At 48.5% G+C, this 19,674-nt stretch overlaps 1 protein-coding gene across 2 annotated transcripts in view; it reads right to left on the bottom strand.

Annotated features, from left to right (window-relative positions):
• The window catches only part of MROH1 (maestro heat like repeat family member 1), a 2,508,022-nt gene extending 2,496,714 nt beyond the window's left edge, over positions 1 to 11,308 (bottom strand). For both annotated transcript variants that reach the window (XM_085604508.1, XM_085604507.1), the window contains exon 1: positions 11,203 to 11,308. The gene's annotated coding sequence lies outside the window, so the exon portion shown is untranslated. The remainder of the gene's footprint in view (positions 1 to 11,202) is intronic.
• Between the last annotated feature and the right edge of the window lie 8,366 nt (positions 11,309 to 19,674).

The following is a 19,674-nucleotide window of genomic DNA, read 5'->3' on the forward strand; positions in this document are numbered from 1 at the left end:
GTTAATGTTGCAACACCACTGGGAAAGGGCAGAGACCTGTCGGGATCCCCAGCGGTGAGCTATGTTGCGCTTTGCCACTGTTATACCAAGTGTCACCCATTCCTGAGTAATGTGCTTGAGATCTGTGGGCTCCCAAATGTTAAGAATGCATCTCTTTGGTTCTGGTAGAACCGGGACTTCCGCTACTTGTGAGATTGTGCGCATAACCGCACTCCCAATATTTAACTATCTTCGGGCATTGCCAGATCGTATGTAGGAAGGTGCCTGGCTCACCCCATTGACGAAGGCAGAATGATGTGTCCGGCCTACCTATTTTATGCAGGAGTGTACGTGTGCAGTATGTACAATGTAGAATTTTTAGTTGGATTAATTTGAAAGGTATCGCCACCTCTTTAGGGGACGCAAATGCCTCTTGCCAGCCTGTGTCATCTAAGTCGCCCAGCTCCGTTACCCACCTGGCCTTAGGGCTGTTGCGGTGTCTTGCTGATTATTGATTATTTTCCTATATATGTGTGGGAGATGGCCTTTTTTATGAGGTGGTCCATCAGGAGTCTAGCCTCCATCGGTGACGCCTCCGCGAGTTGCGTGCATGGTGCGATCTTCTTAGTGAGTGCATGTCTGATCTGTGTATAACGGAACATCTCCTTTTGCACTAGACCGTACGTTTGTTGCAGTTGGACGAATGTGATTATTCCACCTTTCTTCCACATGTCTCCCACCTTTGAGATGCCTATCAAATCCCATTGTTTAAAGCCTTTAGTGTTTCGCAGCATACCCAGCTTCTTTGTGTCCCATAGTGGCGTGGCCTGTGTTATGACCACTTCCCAGCCCAGTGTTCGCTGCATCTTGAACCATACCTGTATGGTATGTGACATTGGACCAGTGAAAGCGGTCCATTTGACTTTATTGTAGAGCGCTCCCAGAATCCCATCAGGCTCCAGCAAGTGCCTATCCAAGAGTTATGCAGGGTCCTCTTGAGGTGCATGAAGCCATTGATTAATGACGGTTAGCTGCGAGGCCGAGTAATAGATTTTTAGGTCTCGCGCCTAGCGTTGCAGTGCGCAGGACTGCTCGCGCAGCGAGAGACCTCTTGTAGGGGGTTTGGAAACAGACCTAGGAAAAGCACACGCTTGTGCGTGTGCTTTTCCTTTTGTGGCACGCTATTGGCCTTTGCGTGCGTGTTTTTTTGCTAAGACATGCAACTGGCCAAAGGCGGGTGCATTGCTCCGCCCATGGCCTATTGGTGTCTATTACATGCACCGCCGGCCATGTGGTTTCAATTATCGTGCCCAGACACGGGCGTGATAACTGAAAACACGTCTCGCTGTGGTGTGCGCGCACCACTCGCGGGCGTGTTTGTTTTACAATAGTATGTAAAACAAATAGACTAGAAAGGTGAGCATATTCTAAAATTCCCGTACACAGGAATACAGAGCTGAGGTGCAGGTTTCTAGAAGTATGTGTTTCACCAGGCATGAGGCGTTGGGGCAGGTGCATGCTTTTCACAAAGACAAGGCACGTTTACTGACAACACAATGGTAGTTTTCCGCCATGAAATACAACGCGGCAGTGAGGTTACTTAAAGAAACTTGTCAGCACATCATAGGTCTGCATCGATCAAGCGGACGCTGCTGATCACATTGTTTTGCAATTAGTAAAAATCTGCACTTTGCGCGATAGCATTTTACAAGAGCAACATTGTTTCCAAAGAATAGTAAATATCGACGCATACGCACAGATGCCAGTATACGCAAGCTGCTATGCATGTGCAATATTATAAGTGCCCTCTTTACATCTCCATTGTTTGTTTATAGAGGCACGAGAAGAGCACAGAGCACAGAAGAATAAGGAGCACACTGCACTCTCTCCTGTCTAGCAGAGCACAGAATCAGGAGCACACTGCACACTCTTGTATAGTACAGCACAAAATAATGAGGAGCACGCTGCTCTCTCTCCTGTCTGGCTGCACGAGTGCAGTGCACGGAATAAAACAGAGGCATACTGCACTCTCTCCTGTCTAACAAAAGCACAGAATAAGGACCACACATAACTCTCTCCTGCCTAGCAGAGCACAGGATAAGGAGAACTCGCCCCTGTCTAGCTGCAAGAGTGCAGTGCACAGAATAAACAAGGAGCACACTGCACACTCTATTGTCTAGACAAGCAAAGAATAATAAGGAGTACACTGCACTCTCTCCTACCCCACTACACGAGAGAAGGGCACAGAATTAACAAGGAACACACTACTCTACCCTGACCAGCTGCACGAGCACAGAATTAATAAGGAGCACTTTGATCTGCCTTGTTCTTTTATTGCTATAGCACAGACTTCATGGGCCTCCACGCACATAGGTTCGGCCGCCATACTTCTTTTATGTTTGTACGGGCAGCCAACTCTGCATTGGACCACCACCAGCGCTGCAGCTGCTGGGCGTGCCATCGTGGGAATCCACAAACAGTTTGCCTGACACTAACATGCATTTTTCCAACTCCGAAACTTGCAGCGTTTGTAAACAGTAGAGCTGCATAGGCAGGAGTTCAGAGGAGGGCACGTGGAATAACTAAAACCGCAGAGCTCACTAGCACAGCGAGTGCATTTACCCGTCATGGTCACTGACCGCCTCAATGTAGCCCACATGCACCTTCAGAACCATAGCCTACTTTTAGCAGTCCCTCCCCTGACAGTGCCACTGATCTCATTCCCTCAGGGGCACTACTTAGCCTCCGGCTGAAGGGCGTGTAATCCTCTCCTGGCTGCCATATGCAGTCAGCTGCTCCATATCTCACACAGTCGCGTCGTGTCAAAATCGAAGGTACGTAATTACCCAGACCGGGGCCAATTAGCAGGCCTGTGCTACACTGAATTTTTCATTGTATTCATGGTTTTATTCATATTTAATTTGTGTGTGTTTATTTTTAAAAAGCTAAATATTTGTTGCACATATCGTTTACAACAAATGCTGTATTTAGGCTGTCAATATTTGGTTCGTAGCATATATAAAATATCCGAAGCGTTTTGTTAAGTTTCATCACATATGGTGGGCAAATCACAGGTTTTTGATTGACTAACCAACACCTTTTAAACGCGCATGTCAAGTTTGTTTTTAACTTATTAAGTTTGAGCAATAGACTGAATACGGTCCATTTATCCAAACTCAGTAAGTAAATTGTGTGCTTTTACTTCAATAGTTAACATGAGAAGATGGTGTAAACACAATGTTTTTGTCACTGAGCAGGATTACAGATTTGGGTGCATTATACTTATGTATTTTCTTTTATCTCAAGAACATTTATTTAGGTCATGCGGTGAAGTACGTTTTTTTTTATTTTTTGCCTCTTCTTTGCCTCAAATGGTAATATTTCCGAAACCAACTTGCAGGTTTGTAGTGCTAGTTCAATAGAGAACCCTTTAGGTATTGGCTGTCTTTTCATAGATGTATTTATCCATAGCAAACTCAAATGGAGGGCCTGCCAGCTTTACAACTATATACAGTCTGTTTTCCACATTGAACACGGATCTAAAAAAATCTTGTACTAGAAGGTGCTCACAGATAAGATCTCTGACATGCAGTGCCAGTCAGTGGGTTGCCCCAGACCTTACCTCTCTTGTAAGGGTACTGTTTTTTACTGACTATTTTAGTGCTGGTATAGTGCACTCTGAAAGGTCTACTGTCTGTGATGTTCCTTGTTTTGTTTGCAGAGACAGCTCCATGTATAAAATAAAAAGCCAAATTCTTTTCTTTGCCCAACTTTATTTTGAATTAAATCACACTTATTCGCTTGAGCTTTTAGTGTATTGTAATTTGGGAAAAAATGCACACAGTTCTCTCCCCTAATCCCCACCACATACGCACATGCCTTCCTTTACCATAACTATGTTTATTTTGTCAATTAAGTATTCGTCAATGAGCTGAAGTCTTTGTATAGCACACTGCCATACCCCATGCACTCACTAGGCACACAGTGTACAAACACAGTCAGTCTGGGAAGCCCAGTCAATCCACCCTGGCAAACAAAACAACATCGCGCACCACGCACCGCGCACACTCCCCGTGAGTGAGCCCAGGCTTCCCCCGCTTCTGCAGAGTTTCACCGCTGCCCTGCAGCTGAGTTCCTGGGCCTCTGTATTTTGTATTCTGCCTCTGTATTTTGTTTCCTGCCTCTGTATTTTGTTTCAGAGCTTGTTTTTTCTCCTTGTTCGCGCCGTTACTGTGTCCTGCGCCTGAAGCGTTTCCCGCCCTTCCCCCCACCGCTGCTCCCCTGCGGCCCTGCCCCTTTTTCTTCTGTTTCCCTTCCCATTCGCCGCCCCGCTCCCGCCTCCCAGCTGCTCCTCCCTCCCACTTCGCCATTTATGGCGGAGTGCACGCATACGCGCAGCGAGCACGCGCAGCGGGCGCGCCGATGGTGCGCCAAAGGCAAGCCCGTCTACGCCCGTCCGCGCCTGGACCGCGCCCAGCGCCAGAAACCCTGGTCCTCACCGACGCAAGCCCGCCCGACTGAGCTACGACGCCGCCACCCTCCTCGCTCACAACACCGGCCGGATCAACGACTGCTACCGTGCCTCCCTGAGACGCACCCACGGACCCTTCACCTGCCAAGCCTGCAAGTTCACCTGCCTCCGGACCTGCACCGCACCCGCCAAACCCAACACCAGCAACAACCACCTCAAGTGTATCCTGCTCAACACCCGCTCCGTCCACAGGCACGCCGTCGAACTCTGGAACCTCCTGGACACAACTTCACCAGACGTCGCCTTCCTCACAGAGACCTGGATGAACGCCTCCTCAGCCCCCGACATCGCCATAGCCTTTCCGGACGGCTACAAGATCACACGGAGGGACCGCGTCAACCAAACCGGAGGAGGCATCACCATCGTCCACAAAAACACCCTCCGCATCACGACCAACACCCTCACCGACGCCGAACACCTCCACTTCCAGATACACACCGACCCAAAGACCACCCTCAGAGGCACCCTCATCTACAGAGCCCCGGGACCACACACACAATTCAGCGAAGCAATCGCAGACTTCGTCAGCCCGCACGCACTCACCTCATCGGACTACATCCTCCTTGGAGACCTCAACTTCCACTTGGAAAACGACAAGGACCGCAACACCGCCGCCCTGCTGGACAACCTCGCCAACCTCGGACTCAACAACTGGTCAACACCCCCACCCACTACGCCGGCCACACGCTTGACCCCATCTTCTCCTCCAGCAAGCACATCTCCTTCAGCCACTCCACCGGACTACACTGGACAGACCACAGCTGCGTCCACTTCACCTTCAGGAGAACAACGATCCACCACCACCCGCAACAGGCCACCCGCAGAAGCTGGAGCAAGATCACCTCCGACCAGCTCACCACCGCCCTCAGCCAGAACCCACCCACCAACACAACTGACCCCAACGAAGCAGCCCGCAACCTCACACAGTGGCTCACCAGCTGCGCCGATGACCTCGCACCACTGAGGAAACCTCCCAGCAGACCCGGCAGCAGGAGAACCCGGTGGTTCACCGACGGCCTCAAGAACTCCAAGAAAACCTGCCGCACCCTCGAGAAAACCTGGCGCCACAACCCGACAGCAGACAACATGACAGCCCTCAAGGAAGCCACCCGCAAACACCACCAGCTGATCCGCACCACCAAAAGGACGTCATTCAAAGAACGGCTGGACAACAACTCCCACAACAGCAAGGAACTCTTCAGCATCGTTAAAGAGCTCTCCAACCCCAGCACCAACGACATCACACCCTCGCAAAACCTCTGCGACTCAATCGCCACTTTTTTCCACCAGAAGATCGCAGACATACACAACAGCTTCGGCGCCCAGACCACGCACCCAACCACTGAAGCAACGCCCCCCACTACCACCATCGGCACCTGGACCCCCGTTAGCACCGAAGACACAACCCGCATGATGAACACCATCCACTCCGGATCCCCTACCGACCCCTGCCCACACCACATCTTCAACAAAGCCGTCTCCATCATCGCACCCCATCTCCGGGACGTCATCAACAGCTCCTTCGCTTCTGCCACCTTCCCGGAGAGCTGGAAACACGCCGAGATCAGCGCCCTCCTGAAGAAACTGACCGCGGACCACACAGACCTCAAGAACTTCCGTCCCATCTCGCTCCTCCCCTTTCCTGCCAAAGTCATCGAGAAGACCGTCAAACAACTCTCCGCATTCCTCGAGACGAATGGCTACCTCGACCCCTCACAGTCCGGCTTCCGAGCAAACCACAGCACCGAGACCGCCCTCATCGCTGCCACCGACGATATCAGGTCCATGCTCGACAACGGGGAAACAGCGGCCCTCATCCTCCTGGACCTCTCGGCAGCCTTCGACACGGTATCCCACCGCACACTGATACAGCGACTCAGCAACTCCGGCATCCAAGGAGCGGCCCTAGAGTAGATCATCTCGTTCCTCACTGGAAGAACCCAGAGAGTCCGCCTCCCACCGTTCCGTTCCGAGGCCACCGAAGTCATCTGCGGCGTCCCACAAGGATCCTCACTCAGCCCCACCCTCTTCAACATCTACATGAGACCTCTCGCAGCCATCGCAAGTCAACACAACCTCAACATCATCTCCTACGCCGACGACACCCAGCTGATCCTCTCCCACAACCCCACCTCCGCCAGATCAAGCCTCCAGGAGGGCATGAAAGACGTCGCAGAATGGATGAAGCTCAGCCGTCTGAAACTGAACTCAGACAAGATGGAAGTCCTCATCCTGGGACCACCCCCCTCCGCCTGGGACGACTCCTGGTGGCCCCCGGCACTGGGCACTGCACCCAAGCCTATGGACCACGCACGCAACCTGGGCGTCATCCTGGACTCCTCCCTCACGATGACCAAGCAAGTCAACGCCGTCTCATCAACTTGCTGCAACACCCTGCGCATGCTCCCTAAGATCTTCCGATGGATCCCCACCGAAACCAGGAAGACAGTCACCCAGGCCCTCGTCACCAGCCGCCTGGACTACGGGAACACCCTCTACGCCGGAACCACTGCCAAACTTCAGAAAAGACTCCAACGCATAAAGAACGCGTCAGCACATCTCATCCTGGACGTCCCCCGCCACAGCCACATCTCCGCCCATCTGAGAGACCTGCACTGGCTCCCCGTCAACAAGAGGATCACGTTCAGATTCCTCACCCACGCACACAAGGCCCTCCACGACATGGGCCCGAAGTACCTCAACAGCAGCCTCACGTTCCACACACCCACCCGCCAGCCTCGCCCTCGCCTCCATTCCACGCATTCGTAAGACCACCGCCGGGGGAAGGTCCTTCTCCTACCTGGCGGCCAAAACGTGGAAATCCCTCCCAACCCACCTACGGCTGACCCAGAACCATCTCTCCTTCAGGAAACAGCTTAAGACCTGGCTGTTCGAGCAGAAGCGCCCCCCCCCAGCACCTTGAGACCCTTGCGGGTGAGTAGTGCGCTATACAAATTCGCCGATTGATTGACATAAATAAAAGCCATTAGCATTTACAACGCCAATAGGTCTAACTTTAAGAAATGCGAGACCTATTGCATTGCAAATGCTTGTTATATTGGGGAAGGCAATACCACCATCGTACCAACTTTTTATTAGTGGCGATGCGGGACGCCTTCCCGTCCCATAGTAGGGTGGTCACGTCAGCGTTTATTGCTGTGAAATATGACGAGGGGGCTGGAAACAGTGTATTCTGGAGAGCATACAAGAATCTGGGGAGTGCCATCATTTTAAAGAGTGCTGCTCTTCCCAGTAGTGTGAGTGGTAGAGAGCGCCAGTGTTTGACATCACGTCTAAATCTCAGTAGTGGCTGTGTGAGGTTTTCAGCTGTGAACTGCGTGTTGTCGTGCATTACGTAAATCCCCAAATATTTGAAGCATCTGCTTGTAATTTGGATTTCGCAACCTCTTGGAAGTCGTGGTGGGGGATCATGTAACATATCTAAGAGCGACTTCCCCCAATGTATGGTGTATCCAGAGACCACCCCCCCCACCCCCATTTAAGATACAGCAATACATCCTACGCGTAGAGAGAAATGCGGTCTTCCCAGCCAGGCGCTCACTTCATGCTACAAATAACCGGGTCTTGGCGTATCCACACAGCCAAAGGCTCCAGCACTAGCGCAAAGAGGAGCGGGGATAGGGGGCATCCTTGTCTTGTCCCTCTGCCCAGCGGGAAGTCAGTTGAGATATGGCCAGTCACAGCAACATGTGCTAATGGCTGCGTGTACAGCAACTGTACCCAAGCGCAAAACTTGGGACCGAAACCCAGATGTTGGAGGACCGCGGAGAGGAAAGGCCATTTGACGAGGTTGAATTCCATACGAGCGTCTAGCAATAGGATAACTGCGTCTTCCTCAACAGTGGACTTACGCGCAATGACACTATGTAGCCTTCGTAAGTTAAGTGCGGTGTTGCATTTGGGCATGAAGCCGGATTGATCCAGATGAATCAATGTGGTGAGATATGGCTGTAGTCTCATGGCTAACACCTTTGCTAGTATTTTGGATTCTGCATTAATGAGGGAAATCGGCCGATAGGACATGCAGTCCTGTGGTGGTTTGCCTGCCTTGTGAATCGTCACTATCGCTGCGAGGCGTTGGTCCCTGGGCAGGATCACTTTCCCTAAGCTATCAGTGTACATATTGAGTAGATGTGGTACAAGTTGAAATGAGGCCTTCTCAAAAAATTCCACCGGTATCCCATTGGGCCCTAAAGCCTTACCTGTGTGCAGTGAGCCAATCGCTAGGGCAATTTCGGAGGACAAATCGCCTTCAAGAGATTCCGACTCAATCGGGGACAATGCAGGCATCCTTATGTCTTTAAGAAAATCAAGATTTCCCAAGACAGTGTTGGTGGCCGTGGGTGTATACCTTTTCATAATGGGCTGCAAATGCATCTGCTATCTGGTGAGGCTCTGTCGTAATAGTACCATCTTCAAATTGGATCTGTGTTACCCATTTACTAGCTCGTTCACGCTTATCAAGCCATGGTAAAAGCTTGCCTGCCTTATCACCCAATTCATAAACCGTATGTTGCATTATGGTGAGTTTGGCTCTAGCCTCCTGCCATGTGTAAGCCTTATATTCTTGCTGTGCTAAATGTACCCTATGTTGGGACTCCTCACTCGCGTCTGTGGCATGATTGGCTTCTGCCTGGGACACCCCCTGCTCCAAGCTGTCAATTTGTTGTCGCTGAGCCTGCATGTATCCCGTGATCAGGGAGATGGCTTGTCCACGAAGCACAGTTTTGTACGCTTCCCACAACGTCGTAGGGGATGAGACAGAGTGTTGGTTTTCAGCGAAATAGTGCTCTGTTGCCTGTAGGAGGCCCTTACCAGTCTTCTGGTTTTTGAGGTAGACAGGATAGATCGGAAATAGTCGGCGTCTAACCGGAAGGGTGGATGTATACGTAAGGACTACCGGGGAGTGATCCGAGATGCCCCTGGGTAAGTGTAAGTGTAAGATCTCCAAGATTCGTTCTAAACCATCGGTTAGTGTAAATATTTAATCTAGCCGTGAGAGACTATTATGGACTCCGGAATGGAACATAAATTGCCGGTCCATCAGATATCTAGTCCGCCATATATCCACGAGGCCGAGCGCCTCGATAAATTCTATCAATCTGAGGTGTGCCCTATTGGGGTCTCTAGGTGGTTTTCTATCTATGGATGGGTCCATTGTTGCGTTAAAATCTCCCCCCATTATTAAATCCCCTTGTGGGAGTGATAGTAGAAACTTTCTCAGAGCCAGAAAAGTCGATTGGTGCAGTGTTGGGGGAATGTAGACTGTCACCAGATTATACGGTCGCCCTTCCCATTGGCATGATCTCGCTGCAAATCGTCCAAGCTCATCCGTCCAGGACCCGGTCACTATCAGTGGGAATGTCTATTAACTAAAATTCCCACCCCACGATATCCTGACGTAAAGGCGGTGTGTGCAACTGATTTTGAAACCCCATCTATCTAGGGCCTTACAGGCTGAGCCCATCAGGTGAGATTCCTGTAATAATACAACGGCGGGACCTTTGCATTTGAGGTATTGGAGGACCAGTTCTCTTTTTATTTTGTCTCCCAGACCATAAACATTCCAGGACATCACCTTAAAAGGAAGGTTTGTCGACCGGACAGTTGAGCAGGTCATTTTTTAATTAAGATAAGCATTGCTAGAATCTACAGTATCCAGTTAGGTACTTATTCCACAGGCAGCAGAATGTGGATGACAAGTCACAATGATACTTTCAGATAACTCTAATTACAGTCTTTTAATTCTCAAACCTAGCAATATTTTTTAAAACCTTACCATGTGTCCATCCTCACTCATCCCTTGATTATAGTTTAGTCAACGACCACCATTCCACCAAACTATTGCTATGTTAATCCTTAACCTTACTATAATTAGTTTTATTTAAGGAGAACTTGTTCTAAGCCAGGGGTTCTTAACCGTTCGACTTCTGTGGACCCCCACTGAATCACTTCCACAACCCGCAGCTCCCCACTGAATCATTAATTGAATCCGGGGACTCCCTATTTATTGAGTTATTATTGGAAGCCAGGGACCACAACCCAAGCATTTTTGATCATTTGAACTGCAAAAGAATACATAAAAATATAGAAACAAGCATGCAAATATACGATGGCATATTTTATTTAATTCACAAACAAATATAAAAAAGATCTACACTTTAATGGAAAGGTTGGAGCTTCTCTAAACTCAATTGAGAACACTTATCATCCATACAATATTCAGTTTGATGTAATTGCATTGCTCCCACGAATCAATCTGAGGATGCGAAAATTAATTTGTACCCTCCAATGTTAAACCCCTTCACATTTTCAGACAGTTTTTAATCTATTGATTTTAAAATTGTCTTCAGTATTTATATACACGTTATTTCATTGCATGTAATGTCTCCTCGGTTTACCTACGATTTCTTTCATTAACAACACCAGCCCTATCTTAACTTTATGTAACCCGGACCCTCCCTCTGCTCTTTAAAAAATCTCTCCCCTTCCAGCACTCCCAGTACCTCCCTGTTTACCTTTCCGCCCTACTCCGTTCTGGCAGTCCCTCCTATGTTTAGTATCCCCTCTCTTTACTTTCAAACAAATAGCCCCTAACATTACATGGTCCCATCCACCCTTCTAGCTACCAGCACTCAAAGCGCCTGACCTGCCGCCCGCAGACTGCTCACCTCTCCGCTGATCACGCGCTCCTCCAACTGCTGCCGCCACCCTTCAAACAGCGACAACACTAGTTCAGAGCCGGGAACACCTCCGGGTCACGTGGCGAGCGCCGAGTGACAGCAATGGAAACAGAGAAAGGACGGACGGAGCTGCACCGGAGAATGTCAGAATCAGTCTGAGCGCGACTGTACCGATAGTCGGCCATGTATACATTGCAGTTTTTTCTGTATGCAGACAAACGTAAAATCGATTTTTTACTAAAAGGACGTTTCTAAAAGCTTTTTATTTATGAAAGATAAACGAACTTTGAGGGTGTATTTCATTCTAAAATATTTGGGAATAATATACTATATACATCTACGCTTAATATAATTAGCCTAAACTACATTCCAAGCTAAATTTCGTTTTTGTTCTTTTGAAAGTTAAATGTAAATAACTAAATGCTTTAGTTCTCTCAGAGCTGACTGTTTCTTGCCGGAAGGAATGTGTCCCAGATGTTTCCTGGATAGTAGGAAGCTCCAGAAGGCGGGACTCACTTGATGCTGTCAGATGAAGTCACGCATGCACCTGACACCACTCGAACTTCATGCTTGCCGAATGGGTTACTTTTTTATTTATTTTATTTTATTTAGTGCATTTTTATAAAGCGCGGACATTATCCAAAGGTGTCAGAGCGCTGTACAATAGAGCTAGTTACATTACAAGAGAAAAGTGGTACAGAATATAACATTACACAGACTAAAAATGAAGGGTACACAAACACAAAATCCAACACAGCACACAGGGGTGAGGAATGTACAGGAAAAAATACAAATTTCCAACGAAGAGCGAACTTCCAAGAGGGACCTGAGAATAAAGGGTACACAAACACAAAATCCAACACAGCACGCAGGGGTGAGGGATGCACAGGAAAAAATACAAATTTACAATGAAGAGCGAACTTCCAAGAGGGGCCGGAGTATGAAAGTATTAGTTCTGAAAGTGTCTTTGGAAGAGAAGAGTTTGGAGTTCAGCTTTGAAGATCCGGGTAGAGGAGGTGGCACGGATCAATGGGGGAAGTGAGTTCCATATTCTCACCGCATTGCCTGAGAAGGAATGCGCCATCAATCTTTCCCTTTTGAAGACGGGGGGCTCAAGCAGAAGCTTTTCCGCATTACGAGAGGGTCGAGAGCCTCCGGACAAATTCAATTTATTTGCCAGGTAACGAGGGGAGGACGTGTGCAAGGCTTTGTGTGTGATGCAGGCAGTTTTGTAAATAGATCTTGCCTCAATCGGAAGCCATCGAAGAGAGGACAGGATAGGAGTGATGTGGTCGCTTCGTTTAGACCCTGAAATGAAGCGAGCTGTTGAATGGAGGATGGATTTGAGAGGGGAGAGGTGGGATTTGGGTAGGCCCGTCAGAAGAGAATTCCAATAATCCAGTCTCCAGGAAGAACCGACGGATTCCCCATAGAAGGCGCAACTGGTACCGTGCGTTCTTGGCAATAGAGTTGATGTGGGAGATTAAGTTGAGTCTTTTGTCAAGAATGACACCTAGAGATTTAGCGCTGTCGACAATGATGGGTTTGTTTTTGAGCAGGTTCAGCTGATCCATCCACGATTGAACAGGAGGAGGTGAGAGAGAGGTCGAAAGGAGGAGGAATTCAGTTTTGGCGGGATTTAGAATGAGTTGGTGAGCTAACATCCAGTTGTGGATGGAGTTGAGAGTAGAGTCGAGTAAAGAGAGATCGTGTGCGGAAGACACCTTGAGGTAGATTTGAGTGTCATCCGCATAAAGATGGTAATGGATCCCAGATTTGCTTAGGAGGTTCCCTAATGGTTCCAGGTAGAGATTAAACAGAGTGGGTGCCAGGATAGAGCCTTGAGGGACACCTTGACCTACAGCCAATGGAGATAAAAGACTGTTTGCTATCTTAATCATTTGGGATCTGTCTGAGAGGAAAGGCAAACCATTTAAGCACTGCGCCATCCAATCCCATTCTCTGTTGAAGAGTGTTGAGGGTGCTGTGATTAACAGTGTCAAAGGCTGCAGAGAGGTCAAGAAGAATCAGAAGACAGGATTCCCCGGAGTCGAGTATATGCAACGCATCATCAATCACTTGCAGCAGGGCTGTTTCAGTGCTGCAATTTTGGATGAAGCCAGATTGGAAAACATTGAGGAGATTATTGTCCATAATATGTAGGGAAAGTTGTTTCGCAACACATTTTTCAGTGATTTTCGAAAGAAAAGGGAGGTTGGTGATAGGGCGGAAGTTGTTGAGGTCGGTTGCATCAGCGGAGGTTTTTTTTAGAAGAGGGGTAACCTGTCCTGATTTAAGGGCAACAGGGAGGGAGCCTTGACTGAGGAAGAGATTAACTGGCCCGGTCCAGTCGCACTAATAAAACAAGCATTGGCATAGCCAATATGTCTCGCCTTTGGGACTTTATAAGTGTTTAGCCATGCAATAGTTGATGTTGCACCAGTGATATTGTGCTGCATAATTAACCCATCAGCGCGGATTACCGCGCCGTGCTGAAGGTTTCGTGAGCGGGCGGGGCCGTGACGGAGCGGTTCCGTCATGCGCACAGCGCGATCGACGCGCATGACGGAACCGCTCCGTCACACGCATTGAAGGGGATAAATACTTATAAGGTCCCAAAGGCGAGACCTATTGGCTATGCCAATGTTTATTTAACTTTAAGATGCCTAATTGTACAAGAGCACACAGACAAATGATGGCGCTTAGTAAGGGTGAGCTGTAAAGCATGGTTTAAGACAGAATGATGACACTTAGTAAAGGTGAGCTGTAAAGCATGGTTTAAGACAGATCACGGCGCTTAGTAAAGGTGAGCTGCAAAGACAAACAGTAAAATACAAGTCGGGCGGCACACTATGCTAAGCACAGATTTTAAGTTTACGTGTTTTAAGCCACGCCCTCTGAGAGACCCCCCAGTTTTTTAATCTCACTTAAAGCCCTGGTACATGTACTACTGTTTATCCAATTCTATACTCAGAGCTAAAAGTTCAAGAACACAGGGGCATATTATCAAGGACGGCGTTAAAAATTATCACTGGTTTAGCAGCAGAAAACTGCTGCTAAAGTGGCGATAATGGGCTTGATAATATGCTCTATGGAATTCCGCTTGAAGCCCATGTTAGATGTGAAGGACATCTAACCTGAGCTTCAATTGGAATTCCATAGAGCTTATTATCAAGCCCATTATCGCCGTTTTAGCAGCAGTTTTCTGCCGCTAAAGCAGCGATAATTTTATCACCTGTCTTGTATTGGAATTCTCAAGGGCATTTTATCAAGCCCATTATCGCCGCTTTAGCGGCAGTTTTCTGCCGCTAAACCGGCAATAATTTTAACGCCGTACCTGATTATATGCCCCTCGGAGAACAAAGTCAGGACTGGATGATGAGCAGGGAAGCTTGGGAGCAGGACTGTCTTCTACTAGAATACACAAATGTACGTGGCATACCCCACACCAGATCCCATCATTTCCTCGCCTCAGCTTGTTTGCCCAGTTGGAGACGCAGCGTCCAGGAGAGACCCCCAGCAGTTGTCATCTTGCTCCAATAGGTGCTTCTTCTCACTTACGTCTGACCTCAGCTCCGGGATGCATTGCATTCGAGGACTTTCGCGACAGCCTTGGGAGGGGGTTCTGGTTTTAAGCCGCCAAGTTGCACACCTCAAGTTACCAGATAATTCCATCCCCTGGGGTGTTTTGATTCCTGTCCCTACTCCGAGCTTGAATTGAATAAATGAATGCATTGTGGGCACTGTAATATAGGTGCACCTCATTGGTTGAGGAAGCACACCCGAAAACAATGATTTGTATAATGTAAGAACAGGTTCAGAACACGTGTGTTATGGTGACGAGGCACACCTCGAGGAAACCAGATATAAGGTTCTGTGCACTTCACTGTTTTGTTTTACATGTTCAAATTTCGGGGTGCACCCCGCCGTCTCCCGTTCTTGCAAGACCAATGCCTTAAGAAAGCCATGTCTTGGGATCGCCTCACTTTCAGAATAGGGGTGTCCACCCACCCCAACTCCTCCAGCATGCCTGTGTATCCGACCCAGACAGCCAATACACATCCGGCCTGGGAGCCCTTCACTTCCAGACACTCTGTGGGGTGACCAGGGCCAGCAGCGATTGACTTGCTAACGAGTGCCATTGTTATTAATTGGCCAGTCACCTGCTGTGCCGAACATTATCAATAACAAAGGGAGCCTGGGCTCCCACACCTCAAGGGCCCCAGGGTCGGGGCAGCCTACCCACCGGTGGTAAGTACCGCGGCAATTATGCAAAATTCCGCCAGATTACGCCTTAATTGCAAAAACTAATGAAGCCCCCCAGCTTTCGGGGAGGGACCCCGCCCCCTCTCTTTTAATGGAATGTTTGTGCTCTCAAACTGGTGTTAATGGGGCTGATAATAGGAAACTTCAGAGCTGGGTTTCAGAATGATAAAGGCCGTGCACCTCAAATGGAAACTTAAATCATAGTATCGACGGCACAGGGATAAATGTCCGTTAATTTTCATTACAATTTTAGGGGCATATTAACAAGGGCCGGCGATAAATATCGCAAAGCGCGCTTAGCGCTTGCATATTTATCGCAGGCTATCTCTGGAATTTATCGCACGGTTTGCGCGTTATTAACAACGCGCATCGCCGAGGCGATAAAAATTCCAGAGATAGTTGGGATATCGCTGTTTTCCATGGTGGAAAACGGCGATATCCTAAATGATAGGGCCTGTGGTCTTAGCCACAAAATCCACCCCCCATGTTAAGTATGCCTTAGTCAGGAATTTAACAGACGTTAAATTCCTGCGTTAAGGCATACTTAACGCGATTTTAAAAATCGCTACCCTCTCTTGTTAACAAGACTCCCTTGGGAAAATATCGCGAAGGCAGCTTCGCGATATTTTCCCAAGGGAGTCTTGTCAGGCACGCCTCCTTTGCATCTCATTAGCGATGCGATCGGAGGCGTGCTGCAAACGGGCGCTAAGTCAGCAAGACACGCGATAGCGTGTCTTTGCTGATAAGGCGATGAAATTATCGCTGCTTTTCGCCCGAAAACGGACGCAAAAGCGGTGATAATTTCATATCGCCGCCTTGTTAATATGCCCTCTAGTCTCTTGCCTGAGACCAATTCATCCGTATCGTTGGCTGTGTTGTAAAGAATATAGCTTTAAAAACAGTCGTTATTTGCTGTCTTGCATTTCTGACGGGCATCATCAAAACAGAATTTGATAGCAGAAACTCTAAAGCACCCCCTTCCCTTGGCTACAGGCTTTCATTTAAGAATCCATTGCATTCTGGGAATTATAGTCTTTCCTGGGCCATTTCAAGTACACCAAATAGACTAAAATACATAATTAAAATAACCGTAGCAAGTAAGGGCACCACGGCCAGCCCACTGCGTATCACCTGGACACAACATGACAAATCTTACGTGTATTTATGTCAGCCCAGCCCACTGCATGTCAGTGGGGCCTTTGGAACCGACCAAGACCCGTACCCTGCACGTCCATGCATAAGAAGCATTGTGGCACAGGGCATGGGCGTCCGCAGAAATTTTTCCTGGGGGGCTAACCTGGCAAATGAAGGGGCGTAGCTAATGTTAATCAATAGGGGCGGGGCTAAAATGGCAGACAATCAGGATCAGGTAATGCTCAGGCCAAGCTGAGAAAAACAAGAATTGGCATAGCCAATAGGTCTCGCCTCTGAGACCTTGTAAGTATTTAGTTCTGCAGCAGGTCCCAAAGCCGAGACCTATTGGCTATGCCAATGCTTGTTGTTATATCTGGGCATGTTGAGAGGCTAGGGGAATGGGTCTCGATGTCGGGTTGGGAGCACAGCAATGACCTACTCAATTTGAATGCGTAGGTAATACAACCGGAGAGGTGAAATGAAAGGTTCACTACCAGAAATAACAGGAAGGTAGAAAGTTAGGCTGGTTAGAAAGATAAGGAGGGGTAGAGGCAGGCATGGTGGTGAGGGGAGAAACAGATGCATGCTAGGAGAGCGCTGTGAGGGAGGGAGGCGAAATGGGAGGAGGCACTGAAAGGTGGGTCGGGTAAAGACCGTAGTGAGGCAAACAGAAGGGTAGCGAGGGGTGAAGGGTAGACAAAGAAGTGAGGTGTAGAAGAAAAAGATTCAGGAACAGAGACAGGTAAATCAAAGCTGGAGAGGGGAGAATAACACAGTCGTAGAACGTGAGAGGGCCAGGTAGAGAGAGAGAGAGGTATGTCAGAGACAGGTAGAGACAGCTGAGGAAGAGGGAATAATAAAGACTGAGGTAGATAGGTGAGGTAGAGGGGGTGCGTTGATATAAAGGAAGTGCAGAGATGTGTCAGAGAGATGTTACTGAAGAGGAAAAGAAGTAGAGGTATTGAGAAAGGAGTAAGGTACTAAAAGAAGTAAGGGCGTGAACAGAGGTAGAACGAGTGGAAGGAGAGAGAACACGTAGAAGATGAATGGCAGGGTAAAATGAGCGATCAGGCAGTGAGTGTGAGGAGTGGGATACAGAGGCATATGTGGCAGTGAGCGCAAGGTGCGGGGTACAGAGGGATATGTTGTGGCAGTGAGCACGAGGTGTGGGGTACAGAGGGATATAAAGCAGTGAGCGCGGGGAGTGGGGTACAGGGGGATATGAGGTAGTGAAACACAGGGTCGGGACGTCCTACCAGACATGATAGGGTGCGACTGGCAGATAGATATGTTATTGACACGAGCCTGTGTACGTTTTAGTGGTAACTGAAATCCGGGCTATGCTGCAACCTTAATTTTTGACTTGCGAGGATAATACATCGACCCCCCCCCCCCCCACAACTTCATTCAGAAGACCCCTTGCTCGCAGGCTACACACTGTTAAAAGGAGGTCTTGGTGTCCAGACCTAACCACTCGTGCTTGTGGCGCACAGCTCAAACAGGCCATTGTCATTCTGTTTGTGATAATCAGCCACAGACAAAATGACAATGGGCGGGAGGGGCTGCGAGGAGGAGTGCTAGGCGCCCCATCAGGGAGTTGAGGCCTCTGTCAGGGATCACCTCTGCTCCCTGCAGGGCCCATAATTACGGACAAAAGGCGTCCGTAAAAGCATGGGGGGCAAGGAGGTACGCTCCAGGGGGGGGGAGGGGGCAAGCGCCCCTCCTTGCCCCTCCCTGTGGACGCCGATGGCACAGGGTCGGACTGGCCCACATGGCAATCAAGCATTGCCCGATAGGCTGGTCCGACAGGTGTGTGGCAGTTTGTGGGCTTGTTTAAGGGTCAGGTGGGGCGGCTTGCACTGTTGTTACTCCAAATATTGCCTGCAACAGCACAATGCATGCCGTCTTCCGCAGCTTATTCAGCGCATCTTTACAGGTCCAAACTGGCCGATTTACAAATGTGGCACTTTTATTTCGGTGCCCGGGCCTATTTTGTGCCCAGTCCCAGCCTGTAATGGCATACGGTCCTGTTGCAGGGCATACCAACGTGCCAGGGATGGAGTGAGAGCACTTCCAGGCTCCTGTCACAGCAAAGGGGTCACGGGTTAGCACCCCATCTACCAGGGTTCGTTTAAGATTATAACTCATGGTGGAGCAGATAAAACAACATTTTGTATACCTTCTCTATATTGCATGATAAAGTACTAATTACGTAACTTTCTAACTATTAACATGTATTAATTGTTTGCCGTGGTCTAATTAATCAACCTCACACCTTAATAAACACGAATTTCACGCGGGACTAAATGCAAATTGCATGGCAAATAACCAGAATGAATAATAGTGGTATGCATGTTAACGGTAGATTGTGTTGATATAGAAAATTGCATGGTTTATATTGCTTTTGTGATGTTATGCGTTCCTGCTGGGATGAAATGGTCAGTATTATTGCTTTAAATATTGCTATAAGCTAGGAAAATACTAATATATAAAGGGATTAGTGTGGGTTTAAACATTAGAATCTTCATTTCCGTATATTAATTATTCTTTATGTTTGTTTCGCTTAAGTTGGTATTCGGGCCAACTAGGCCGCAATATCCAAAATAGAGTTCGGAAGTGGCCACCGTCGTGTGAGCGCGATGTCTACTGCACAGACTCGGATGGCACGGAAGATCTCCAGGCGTCCTTTGACCGAGTCACAGTGTTCCTTGTCAAGGATAGGAACGTGGAGGACTGCCAAAGCCCAACTGGTGTGACTGACAGAGAAGACAAAGGACACCTGTCCCTAGCAGCCGAAATATTGATACTTCGGATCCTTTCGCATGAGAACTGTCCAAACCATGGGATGACATCTTCAGTAGAGCATGAGAAACAAGGAACTTTGTGAATACGGTCTGAAATTGCAAATTTTGATGGCTTGGCCAATCAGAGCCATTTCCAATGTAGCAAATGTAGCATGTTACCCAAAATTCATTATAAAAGGGGGTTAGTAGAAGGGTTGGGTTGTTGCGTTCCAGGAGTGTGATCCAAATCCCGTTGACCGATTTGCTTGCACGAGTG

This window comes from Triturus cristatus, chromosome 5_1, assembly GCF_964204655.1.
Source record: "Triturus cristatus chromosome 5_1, aTriCri1.1, whole genome shotgun sequence".
NCBI lineage: Eukaryota > Metazoa > Chordata > Amphibia > Caudata > Salamandridae > Triturus > Triturus cristatus.